The following is a 14,059-nucleotide window of genomic DNA, read 5'->3' as shown; positions in this document are numbered from 1 at the left end:
GAGCTTCATGACGATGAAAGTGAAAAGGGAAACAAACTGGTTACATTATTTGTCTGTAAGGAAGACACATCACTTACTCAAAGGTAGTCAAGCATTTCCTGACACTGGGCTCTGAAAGGAAATTCTCTCATGGGATTTTCCATAAGGAACATAAAATGACCAAGTGCACAATAGCTCTACAGCAAATGCACTAGTGGGCTCTGTGGAATTGTCTCTTCTAGAATCCCTTAATGTATGTAGAAGCCACAACATTCAAAAGACAAGTCAGTAAAACACTCCTGGTAGAGGGTGAGAAATGTTTCTGTGTGTATGAGCTCAGGACAATGTGGTCAAGGATGTAGTTTTCTGATGGACCAGCTAATACCCTGGCTGACTAAAAGCAGATACATATTGTTCAGAACTCAGTAATCTCATCAGCAGATGGTGGGTGGTTGACAGCCTTTTGTGAAGAGTGAGTCATGCCGTTGAGATTCTCACCTAAATAGGAACATTTCTCTCTTCATGGGGGTGGACAGAGGGAGGCTGCAGGCAGTGCAGGTTTTTCCTTAAGAAAACCAATTCTTCAAAATAAGAACGAAGTATTCAAGTTTGTAAAGTTCTATTCAATAGAGCAGAGGGTCTGCAACCTCACAGACAAGTCATGTTTTTTTTTTTAAACAAAGTTCACATTAGTTACCAATGTTAAGAGATGAATAGATTTCAAATCTGGCAAGCCCAGATGCTCGCACACCACTTGGCAACAATCTGCTGGCTGGGTGTGGGCCACTTGCCCACCCTTTAGGCAACTGAATGTCCTGTTGGAGGATGAAGATTTGGACGGAAAAATTTTCAAAGAAGAAATTATCAGTTGCTGACTCTCGCTAAGAAAAATCTGAATAAAGCTCCCATGAAATGTATGGCTTTTAGCAAAGTGACTGCTCAGTAAATCTACCTGGAAGAATTCCTTGCAAAACATACCCTTAAGTAAAGAAATGAATCTGATACTGAGTTACTGGATCTAAACCAGTTAAATTTCAGGACATGTACCAAAATAATTATTTTAGTTTTAGAACATGGGATCTTCACCCACTTCTGACAAATGCTAAACCACAAAATCAACCGTACATTAAAGTTAATTATAATAAAATATCATCAGCATTAAGGAAGATTGACTTTCTTATCTCCAAAGCAAGATAGCATATGTTCAAATATTACAAAAGTGGTTTCAAATTATTTAGTTTAAAAATAAGGAGGGCCACAACTTGCCTGTTTTATGCTACTTGAAATACGTTCTGATCTGTCTGAACACCAATTCTATTGATCTGGACTTTCAAGGTCACAGAAGTCCTGGTTTTATATGATTCTATATTGAACTCATGGAGCTCAACCTGAAACTAGTCCTTGTCCACAGACTCAAAGCCTGAGAAATCATGCAAAGCTGCAACCTTTCTTTTAAAAGCAAAGTTTACTTTTTCTAATTATAAAATAAATGTACAATATCAATAATTTAGAAAATAAAGAAGAATTTAGACTGTTTTCCCCCAGGTTTTTATTTTGAAAAATTTCAAACCAACAGAATACAGATATGCAGGCCAAGGGTCCTTCCAGTTACTAAGGCTGAGCCACAAATTTCTCAGAGCTTCTTGGCAGTCAGAGTGAAAGGAGAAAACAGCCAGTTATGTAATTCACATCACCTATAAGGAGAAAACATATCAGTTACTTAAGAGTAGCCAAGTGTTTCATGGCATTTGGCTGAGAGAGAAAAATTCTCTTATTTAAAAAATTTTAATTTTTAATTTATTTTTTAATTGGGGTATAGTTGCTTTACAATGTTGTGTTAGTTTCTGCTGTACAATGAAGTGTACAGCTATATGTATACAGCTATATGTATACATATATCCCCTCCCTCTTGGACCTCCCTCCCACGCCCCCCATCCCACTCATCTAGGTCACCACAGAGCACTGAGCTGATCTCCCTGTGCTATACAGCAGGTTTCCACTAGCTATCTATTTTACACATGATAGTGTATATATGTCAGTCCTAATCTCCCAATTCATCCCACCCCCCCTTCCCCCCATGAGACAAAAATTCTCTTGTGTGGGGCTTCCCTGGTGGCGCAGTGGTTGAGAGTCTGCCTACCGATGCAGGGGACGCAGGTTCGTGCCCGGGTCCGGGAAGATCCCACATGCCGCACAGCGGCTGGGCCCGTGAGCCATGGCCGCTGAGCCTGCGTGTCCAGAGCTTGTGCTCCGCAACGGGAGAGGCCACAACAGTGAGAGGCCCGCGTACCGCAAAAAAAAAAAAAAAAAAAAAATTCTCTTGTGTTCACTTCATAAAGAATACAAAGTGATATCATACACAATAACTGCACTGGTGAGTTCTGTAAACTATTTCATCTAGAATATCTCAATGTTAGCAGAGCATGCGTTGTATGAAGGAAGGCAGCAGCCTGGGGGTAAACAGCATGGATTCTAGAACCTAACTACTTGGGTTTGAATCCTGGCTCCATGACTATTAATTGTGTGACCTTGAGTAAATTACTTAACTTTTCTAGGCCTTAGTTTCCTGAATTATAAAGTACTGTGATTAATGACATTACCTCTATCAAAGGGGTATGAAGCTTAAATGAGTTAATGCCCAGAACATACTTAAAACAGTACCTGGCACATAGTAAGCATCATCATTATTTCAGTAAACACTAAAATAAAGGTGTACACATGATGTAATAGTACAGAGGATGGGCACTTAGACCAAATAAGGGTTGGAGGGAAGGTTTCCTAAAGAGAGGATGCCTGGTTTACTACTTAACTGCTGTTAGCGTGAACTTGGCCCAATTACTTAAACTCTGTATCCCCACCTGCTAAAACAGAGATATAATATCAGATACTGATACAATAAACTGACGTTTGTGAAATTAAATGAGATAATATAGGAGGATTAGATGAGCAAATGGAAGAGAGCATGGCATGTAAAACAAATGTTTCCACTTGGATCTGGTGGAAAAGTAAATAAACTACCCTTGCATTCAAATTTTACATGTGTCCATTTTTCCAATTAAAGGGTGTACTTAAGTTCACAAGTAGCTGTACAAAAATATTAATTCATATCACAACAAAGCTACCTAGAAGTAATGTTAAACGATCAGTGGTGGATTAGCACAACTCTCCTGTTTTTTTTATCGCCATGGAAATGCCTTATGGTTACGTCATTTTTGAGGCACATTGTGTCCACCTGAGAGAGTAGGTAAATATAACACCTTGATTTCCATTTGGCAAAAATGACTACTCCCTCATCTGCATTACTTTATATATCCCTCATGTCACTTCATATAGAATTCTATTATACTATGTAGAATACTGTGTTATAGTCACGGTTCATTCGATTTATACCTTGCTTTGTTTAAAAAAGAGCTATGGCAATTAGTTACATACGTATATGTTTATCTCCCTTCCAAAACTGTGAGTTTCTCAAGTAACTGTATCATATCCACATCCATAGTATCTGGACATAAGCTGGAACATAATATACTGATTCTCACTGTTTGGTGAAATGAGTAGGATTTGAAGTGTGCTGTTATAAGCAAATGAGCCTAATATAAAGTTAAGGGGGAGAGAGACCTTCAGGATTGGCGGAGGAGTAAGACATGGAGATTACCTTCCTCTCCACAAATATATCAGAAATACATCTACATTTGGAACAACTCCTACAGAACACCTACTGAATGCCAGCAGAAGACCTCAGACTTCCCAAAAAGCAAGAAACTCCCCACATACCTGGGTAGGGCAAAAGAAAAAAGAAAAAACAGAGACAAAAGAATAGGGATGGGACCTGCACCAGTGGGAGGGAGCTGTGAAGGAGGAAAAGTTTCCACACACTAGGAAGCCCCTTCACTGGCGGAGACAGGGTGTGGCAGTGGGGAAGCTTCGGAGCCACGGAGGAGAGCACAGCAACAGGGGTGCAGAGGGCAAAGTGGAGAGATTCCCGCACAGAGGATCTGTGCCAACCAGCACTCACCAGCCTGAGAGGCTTGTCTGCTCACCCTCCAGGGCGAGTGAGGGCTGGGAGCTGAGGCTCGACTTCGGAGGTCGGATCCCAGGGAGAGGACTGGGGTTGGCTGCATGAACACAGCCTGAAGGGGGCTAGTGCGCCACAGCTAGCCGGGAGGGAGTCCGGGGAAAAGTCTGGACCTGCCTAAGAGGCAAGAGACCATTGTCTCGGGGTGCACGAGGAGAGGGGATTCAGAGCACCGCCTAAACGACCTCCAGAGACGTTCACAAGCCACGGCTATCAACACGGACACCAGAGATGGGCATGAAACGCTAAGGCTCCTGCTGCAGCCACCAAGAAGCCTGTGTGCAAGCACAGGTCACTATCCACACCTCCTATCCCGGGAGCCTGTGTCGCCCGTGACTGCCAAGGTCCCGTGATCCAGGGACAACCTCCCCGGGAGAACATATGGCGTGCCTCAGGCTGCTGCAACGTCACGCCGGCCTCTGCCGTGGCAGGCTCACTCCGCATTCCATACCCCTCCCTCGCCCCGGCCTGAGTGAGCCAGAGTCCCCTTATCAGCTGTTACTTTAATCCCGTCCTGTCTGAGCGAAGAACAGAAGACTTCAGGCGACCTACACGTAGCGGTGGGGCCAAATCCAAAGCTGAACCCTGGGAGCTGTGCGAACAAAGAAGAGAAAGGGAAATCTCTCCCAGCAGCCTCAGGAGCAGCGGATTAAATCTCCACAATGAACGTGATGTACCCTGCATCTCTGGAATATCTGAACAGACAACGAATCATCCCAAAACTGAGGCAGTGGACTTTAGGAGCAACTGTAGACTTGGGGTTTGCTTTCTGCATCTAATTTGTTTCTGGTTTTATGTTTGTCTTAGTTTAGTAATTAGAGTTTATCATCATTGGTAGATTTGTTTATTGATTTGGTTGCTCTCTTCCTTTTTTTATATATATATATATTTTTTTTTTTCCTTTTTCTCTTTTTGTGAGTATGTGTATGCTTCTTTGTGTGATTTTGTCTATATAGCTTTGATTTTACCATTTGTCCTAGGGTTCTGTCTGTCCATTTTTTATTGTTTGTTTGTTTTAGTATAGTTTTTAGCACTTGTTATCACTGGTGGATTTGTTTTTTGGTTTGGTTGCTCTTTTCTTTCTTTTTTCCATTTTTTTATTACTTTTTAATTTCTTTTAATTTTTAATATTTTTGTATTCATTTTAATAACTTTATTTTATTATTTTCTTTCTTTATTTATTTTTTTTCTCCCTTTTCTTCTGAGCCATGTGGCTGACAGGGTCTTCATGCTATGGCTGGGTGTCAGGCCTGTGCCTCTGAAGTGGGAGAGCCAACTTCTGGACACTGGTCCACCAGAGACCTCCTGGCTCCATGTAATATCAGTGAAAGCTCTCCAAGAGATCTCCATCTCAACACTAAGACCCAGCTCCACTCAATGACCAGCAAGCTACAGTGCCGGACACCCTATGCCAAACAACTATCAAGACAGGAACACAACCCCACCCATTAGCAGAGAGAGGCTGTCTAAAATCATAATAAGGTCCCAGACACCCCAAAACACACCACTGGATGTGGTCCTGGCCACCAGAAAGACAAGATCCAGCCTCATCCACCAGAACACAGGCACCAGTCTGTTCCACCAGGAAGGCTACACAACCCACTAAACCAACCTTAGCCACTGGAGGCAGACACCAAAAACAATGGGAACTACGAACCTGCAGCCTGCAAAAAGGAGACCCCAAACACAGTAAGTTAAGCAAAATAAGAAGACATAGAAACACACAGCAGATGAAGGAGCAAGGTAAAAACCCACCAGACCAAACAAATGAAGAGGCAATAGGCAGTCTACCTGAAAAAGAAGTCAGTGTAATGATAGTAAAGATGATCCAAAATCTTGGAAGGAGAATGGAGAAAATATAAGATATGTTTAACAAGGACCTAGAAGAACTAAAGAACAAACAAACAATGATGAACAACAGAATAAATGAAATTAAAAATTCTCTAGAAGGAATCAGAAGCAGAATAACTGAGGCAGAAGAACAGATAAATGACCTGGAAGATAAAATAGTGGAAATAATTACCACAGAGCAGAATAAAGCAAAAAGAACGAAAAGAATTGAGGACAGTCTCAGAGACCTCCGGGACAACATTAAACACACCAACATTTGAATTATGGGGGTCCCAGAAGAAGAAGAGAAAAAGAAAGGGACTGAGAAAATATTTGAAGAGATTATAGTTGAAAACATCCCTAATATGGGAAAGGAAATAGTCAGTCAAGTCCAGGAAGTGCAGAGAGTCCCATACAGGATAATTCCAAGGAAAACATGCCAAGACACAAATTAGTCAAACTATCAAAAATTAAATACAAAGAAAAAATATTAAAAGCAGCAAGGGAAAAACAACAAATAACACACAAGGGAATGCCCATAAGGTTAACAGCTGATCTTTCAACAGAAACTCTGCAAGCTAGAAGGGAGTGGCAGGACATATTTAAAGTGATCAAAGGGAAAAACCTACAACCAAGATTACTCTACCCAGCAAGGATGTCATTCAGATTTGACGGAGAAATTAAAACCTTTACAGACAAGCAAAAGCTGAGAGAATTCAGCACCACAAAACCAGCTTTACAACAAATGCTAAAGGAACTTCTCTAGGCAGGAAACACAAGAGAAGGAAAAGACCTACAATAACAAACCCAAAACAATTAAGAAAATGGTAATAGGAACACACATATCGATAATTACCTTAAATGTAAATGGTTTAAATGCTCCCAACAGTAGACATAGACAGGCTGAATGGATACAAAAACAAGACCTGTATATATGCTGTCTAAAAGAGACCCACCTCAGACTTAGGGACACATAGAGACTGAAAGTGAGGGAATGGAAAAAGATATTCCATGCAAATGGGAATCAAAAGAAAGCGGGAGTAGCAATTCTCATATCAGACAAAACAGACTTTAAAATAAAGACTATTACAAGACACAAAGAAGGACACTATATAATGATCAAGGGATCAATCCAAGAAGAAGATATAACAATTGTAAATATTTATGCACCCAACATAGGAGCACCTCAATACATAAGGCAAATGCCAACAGCCATAAAAGGAGAAATTGACAGTAACACAAGCATAGTAGGGCACTATAACACCCCACTTTCACCAATGGACAGATCATCCAAAACGAAAATAAATAAGGAAACACAAGCTTAAAATGATACATTAAACAAGATGGACTTAATTGATATTTATAGGACATTCCTTCCAAAACCAACAGAATACACTTTCTTCTCAACTGCTCATGGAACATTCTTCGGTCACAAATCGAGTGTTGGTAAATTTAAGAAAACTGAAATGTATCAAGTATCTTTTCTGACCACAATGCTATGAGACTAGATATCCATTACAAGATAAAAATCTGTAAAAAATACAAACACATGGAGGCTAAACAATACACTACTAAATAACCAAGAGATCACTGAAGAAATCAAAGGGTAAATTAAAAATACCTAGAAACAAATGACAATGAAAACCCGACAATGCAAAACCTATGGGATGCAGCAAAAGCAGTTCTAAGAGGGAAGTTTATAGCAATACAATCCTACCTCAAGAAACAAAAAACATCTCAAATAAACAACCTAATCTTACACCTAAAGAAATTAGAGCAAGAAGAACAAAAAAACCCCAAAGTTAGCAGAAGGAAAGAAATCATGAAGATCAGATCAGAAATAAATGAAAAAGAAATGAAGGAAACAATAGCAAAGATCAATAAAACTAAAAGCTGGGTCTTTGAGAAGATAAACAAAATTGATAAACCATTAGCCAGACTCATCAAGAAAAACAGGGAGAAGACCCAAATCAATAGAAATGAAAAAGGAGAAGTAACAACTGACATTGCAGAAATACAAAGGATCATGAGACATTACTACAAGCAACTCTATGCCAATAAAATGGACAACCTGGAAGAAATGGACAAATTCTTAGAAAAGCACAACCTTCTGAGACTGAACCAGGAAGAAATAGAAAATATGAACAGACCAATCACAAGCACTGAAATTGAAACTGCGATTAAAAATCTTCCAACAAACAAAACCCCAGGACCAGATGGCTTCACAGGCGAATTCTATCAAACATTTAGAGAAGAGCTAACACCTATGCTTCTCAAACTCTTCCAAAATATAGTAGAGGGAGAAACACCCCCAAACTCATTCTACGAGGCCAACCAGACAAAGTTGTCACAAAGAAAGAAAACTACAGGCCAATATCACTGATGAACATAGATGCAAACATCCTCAACAAAATACTAGCAAACAGAATCCAACAGCACATTAAAAGGATCATACACCATGATCAAGTGGGGTTTATCCCAGGGATACAAGGATTCTTCAATATACACAAATCAATGAATGTGATAAAACATATTAATAAATTGAAGAAGAAAAACCATATGATTATCTCAGTAGATGCAGAAAAAGTTGGACAAAATTCAACACCCATTTATGATAAAACCCCTCCAGAAAGTAGGCATAGAGGGAACTTACCTCAACATAATAAAGGCCATATATGACAAACCCACAGCCAACATCATTCTCAATGGTGAAAAACTGAAACCATTTCCGCTGAGATCAGGAACAAGACAAGGTTGTCCACTGTCACCACTATTGTTCAGCATAGTTTTGGAAGTTTAAGCCACAGCAATCAGAGAAGAAAAAGAAATAAAAGGAATACAAATCAGAAAAGAAGAAGTAAAGCTGTCACTGTTTGCAGATACATAGAGGATCCTAAAGATGCTACCAGAAAACTACTAGAGCTTATCAATGAGTTTGGTAAAGTAGCAGGATACAAAATTAATGCACCAGAAATCTCTTGCATTCCTATACATTAATGATGAAAAATGAGAAAAAGAAATTAAGGAAACACTCTCACTTACCATTGCAACAAAAGGAATAAAATACCTAGGAATAAACCTACCTAAGGAGATAAAAGACCTATATGCAGAAAACTATAAGACACTGATGAAAGAAATTAAAGATGGTACAAACAGATGGAGAGATATACCATGCTCTTGGAACAGAGGAATCAACAGTGTGAAAAGGACTATACTACCCAAAGCAATCTACAGATTCAATGCAATCCCTATCAAACTACCAATGGCAATTTTCACAGAACTGGAACAAAAAATTTCACATTTTGTATGGAAACACAAAAGACCCCAAAGAGCCAAAGCAATCTTGAGAAAGAAAAACGGAGCTGGAGTAATCAGGCTTCCAGACTTCAGAGTATACTACAAACCTACAGTAATCAAGACAGTATGGTACTGGCACGAAAAGGGAAATATAGATCAATGGAACAGGATAGAAAGCCCAGATATAAACCCATGCACATATGGTCACCTTATTTTTGATAAAGAATGCAAGACTATACAATGGAGAAAAGACAACCTCTTCAAAAAAATATACAAATCAATTTTCACTGCAAAGTAAAGGAGCTGTTACAGTGAAGGATTACTGGACTGAATGTCAATATTATGACATAGTATGAGTGTGTTTCCAGTTTGGTAATTGCAATCATTGTTGCTTTTGTTGTGGTCATCTATTTACAATGCTTGGTGTCAGTTTAGTTATCTCTTGTAAAAATAAAATACAGTGTGTGTGTGAAAGAAAAAAAAAAGAACCTATTATATAGCACAGGTAACTCCACTCAGTACTTTCTGTAATGACCTGTATGGGAATACAATCTAAAAAAGAGTGGATATAACTGATTCACTTTGCTGTACAGCAGAAAGTAACACAACATTGTAAATCAACTATACTCCAGTAAAAATTAATTTAATTTAATTAACACAATAAAATGAATAAAAACCATAAAAAAAAAGACAGCCTCTTCAGTAAGTGGTGCTGGGAAAACTGGACAGCTACATGTAAAATAATTAAATTAGAACACTCCTTAACACCATACACAAAAATAAACTCAAAATGGATTAAAGACCTAAATGTAAGACCAGACACTATAAAACCCTTAGAGGAAAACACAGGCAGAGCACTCTGTGACATAAATCACAGCAAGATCCTTTTTGACCCACCTTCTAGAGAAATGGAAATAAAAAGAAAAATTAACAAATGGGACCTAATGAAACTTAAAAGCTTTTGCACAACAAAGGAAACCATAAACAAGACGAAAAGACAACCCTCAGAATGGGAGAAAATATTTGCAAATGAAGCAATTGACAAAGGATTAATCTCCAAAATTTACAAGCAGCTCATGCAGCTCAATATCAATAAAACAACCCAATCCAAAAATGGGCAGAAGACCTAAACAGCCATTTCTTCAAAGAAGACATACAGACTGCCAAAAAACACATGAAAGGATGCTCAACATCACTAATTATTAGAGAAATGCAAATCAAAACTACAATGAGGTATCACCTCACACTAGTCAGGATGGCCATCATCAAAAAATCTAGAAACAATAAACGCTGGAGAGGGTGTGGAGAAAAGGGAACCCTCTTGCACTGTTGGTGGGAATGTAAATTGATACAGCCACTATGGAGAATATTATGGAGGTCCCTTAAAAAAACTAAAAATAGAGTTAACATAAGACCCAGCAATCCCACTACTGGGCATATACCCTGAGAAAACCATAGTTCAAAAAGTCATGTACCTCAATTTTCATTGCAGCTCTATTTACAATAGCCAGGACGTGGAAGCAACCTAAGTGTCCATCGACAGATGAATGGATAAAGAAGATGTGGCACATATATACAATGGAATATTACTCAGCCATAAGAAGAAATGAAATTCAGTTATTTGTAGTGAGGTGGATGGACCTAAAGTCTGTCATACAGCGTGAAGTCAGAAAGAGAAAAACAAATACTGTATGCTAACACATATATATGGAATCTGAAAAAAAAAAGGTTCTGATGAATGTAGGGGCAGGACAGGAATAAAGATGCAGATGTGGAGAATGGACTTGAGGACATGGGGAGGGGGAAGGGTAAGCTGGGATGAAGTGAGAGAGTGGCATGGACATATATACACTGCCAAATGTAAAATAGACAGCTAGTGGGAAGCAGCCGCATAGCACAGGGAGATCAGCTCGGTGGTTTGTGTCCACCTAGAGGGGTGGGATAGGGAGGATGGGAAGGAGATGCAAGAGGAAGGAGATATGGGGATATATGTATATGTATAGCTGATTCACTTTGTTATACCGAAAAAACTAACACACTATTGTAAAGCAATTATACTTCAATAAAGATGTTAAAAAAAAATAAAGTTAAGGGCACTCTCTAGGAATTTATGTGAAATCAGCCAGTCTGATCTTCTCCTGTGTTAGATGAGAAACCAAAGCATGGAATAGTTAAGTGATTTGCCAAAGGTTAGCTAGTTAATGGCCAGAACTAAGAGTAGAATCTCAAACTGCCATCAACTAGTCCAGATGGCAATCCAGTATACTGACCTGCCTTTCTGACCCAGGTAATTTGGTGTTTATCTCTACTACCTCACTAAAGGTATTGCTATTGTTGGTCATCAATCACTTTTGTGTTGCTAAATCCAGTCAGTGTTTTTCAGCCCTTGATATACTTGCCCTATTTGTGGTCTCTGACTCTGCTGAGACCATATTGCAATTCTCTCCCACCTTGGTTTCAGAGGCATTACACTCACCTAGTTCTTTTATCTCTCTGGCCATTGTTCCTCAGACTTTGTGGGCTTCCGTTCATCTGCCACTGCCTTTTAAACTGAGTGCTTCCCGGGGATCTATCTTTGGTCCTCTTTATCATTTCTTCTATATTTTCTGATTGATCTCATCCATGACTAGGACTTAAATTACCAATTACTGATATAAGTTAATGTCCTCTAAATCTAGTTTAACTCAACTTCTCTCCTCATTCGCAGACTTGGGTAATTCGACTGTTTATTGGATATTTCCCTCTGGATGTGAAGGTTCCCTTCAAGTCACAGTCACCTTGCAGTAGTCTTTGAGGGAGCCTAATAAAGTGCACCCTTTTTTCTAGATAAAAGAGAATGCAGCAGGGGACCAACCATCATCTTTGTTACTGAATGTATTCATTTTGATTGCTGTTGTAACAAATTACCACAAAATTAGTGGCTTAAAACAACACAGATTTATTAGCTTACAGTTCTGGAGGTCAGACATTCTAAAATCAAGGCATTGGAAGGGCTGCGTTCTCTCTTGGGGCTCTAGAGGAGAATCTGCTTCCTTGCCTTTTCCAGCTTCTAAAAGCTGCCTGCATTCCTTGGCTCCATCTTCAAAGCCAGCAGCACAGATTCTTAAAATCTTTCTCTCTGACCTCTGCTTCCATCATCATATCTCATTCTCTGACCTTCCTGCCTCCAGTCCAGCCAGATAATCCAAGACAATCTCCCCACCTCAAGATCCTTAATTTAACACACCTGCAAAGTCCCTCTTGCCCTGGAAAGTAACATTCACAGGTTTTGGAGATTAGGACATGAAAATCTTTCAGGAGCCATAATTCTGTATACTACAATCGACAAAATTAGTATTGGATATTACCTGTGGACAGAGAGCTTCCTGATGCGAAACTCTGGTATTAAATAGGCTTACTAACTTTGTAGCCCTGGACCAGGCACCCTCAATCCCACCCCTAGGCCCTGCTCCTGGTGAATCAGAAAAGAACACAAAGATAGTTCCCTGACAGAAGCTTTCCTTTAAGAGGAAAGTGATGGGATGGGCTACACCTGTCCCGTTTCTCCTTTTAAATTCACCAATTAGGAAGTCACTGCTCTAGGGAGGAGTGAGCTGGGGCAGGTGCAGTGAGAGGCCAATATCATATTATATATATTATATATTTTATTAACAGATGTTACTGTGTGGGAGGAAACATCATGAGTGGAGAATAAGTGTTTCCCCAACAAACATATCCATTTTTGAACACACCATGATTTTCTAGAAATCCAATCATCCTCCTGGGACTGTCATCAGCACTATCTAATACGCTGGATCAGAAACCTGTGGATAACCCAGACTCATTTTCATTCACATTTTGTTAAATGTTTCCACCACCTACCCAAGCACCCGTGCTAGAAACCTGGCTTACTCATTTATCCTTCACTCAGTGCTGTCAATTCTACCACCTTAACAGCGCTCACATCTATCCCTTCCTCTACACTCCCACTGCCAAAGCTTTGGTTAAGGCTCTGATCTCTTCTTACCTGGGGTACAGCAATGGCCTCATAACTGATCTCTCTGCCTCAACCTTTGTTCTTCCTATTTTCATTTCCATACCTTTACTTATGAAGCTTCCTTTGACTGGAATTACGTCCTTTCCAGTCACTCTCTCCAAATCCCCACACCCCAGTGGACCTCCAGTTCGCCCAAGCGTCAAGCAGAATTGACTGTCCAACATCCAGGATCAGACTTGAACCTAGGTTTCCCTGACTCCAAAGTCCACGCTCTTAACTGCTCTTGCTCGACTGCCTTCTCTTATAATAAAGATATTTTAAAGTCTAGTGAGCTTTATACTTTAAAAAGCACCTTTGCATACATTATTTCCTTTTAGCGGTACAATTCTTCAACGTAGTAAAGATGGGTATTGTTATCCTCATTTATAAAATGAGAAAACAGAAGAATTCAAGGCCCGGTCCATCACACGCTGCTGCTGAGTTAACGAGTGTCATTCAGCAGCCTTACACATTAACCGCGCGCTCAGCCCCTTCTGGTCCCAGTCCCTGGAGAACCTTCCTGCACTTCACAGAAGTAGCCGATGGGGTCCGCGCGAGTCTGGACTAGGCCACTGCTGCCTCCACCACAGGCGCCCGGGCGATCACGGCGGGGAGCTTCCCATTTGCAGTGACGCGATCGGTGAGGCCATACAGTGACGTAGAGTGACGTAACTTACCGGGAGCTAGGTGCCGGCAGGGCAGCCACACCCTGGGGCCCCTTGCTCAGGAGGGCAGCGGATCGGGCGGGTGGGGGAAAGCCGCAAAACCCGCGGGACCCGACCTCCCGGCCCTAAATCCGCGGTTCCCGCTTGCCCGCCACTGATCGGTTGCTACGTGACGCCAGCGCGCAGAGGCGCGTGCGC

The 14,059-nt window shown here is 40.4% G+C and overlaps 1 long non-coding RNA gene across 1 annotated transcript; it reads right to left on the bottom strand.

Moving 5' to 3' along the window:
• Positions 1–1,511: 1,511 nt before the first annotated feature.
• LOC116761756 lies at positions 1,512–14,048 on the bottom strand. Its single transcript, XR_004352097.1, has 2 exons — positions 13,874–14,048; positions 1,512–1,673 (listed from the first exon to the last, which is right to left on the bottom strand). It is a non-coding gene; the product is annotated as an uncharacterized LOC116761756 (long non-coding RNA).
• Between the last annotated feature and the right edge of the window lie 11 nt (positions 14,049–14,059).

This window comes from Phocoena sinus, chromosome 11, assembly GCF_008692025.1.
Source record: "Phocoena sinus isolate mPhoSin1 chromosome 11, mPhoSin1.pri, whole genome shotgun sequence".
In the NCBI taxonomy this organism is placed as follows: Eukaryota; Metazoa; Chordata; class Mammalia; order Artiodactyla; family Phocoenidae; genus Phocoena; species Phocoena sinus.
The sequence above is the reverse complement of the archived record's forward strand: the minus strand, read 5'-3'. Positions and strand labels throughout refer to the sequence as shown.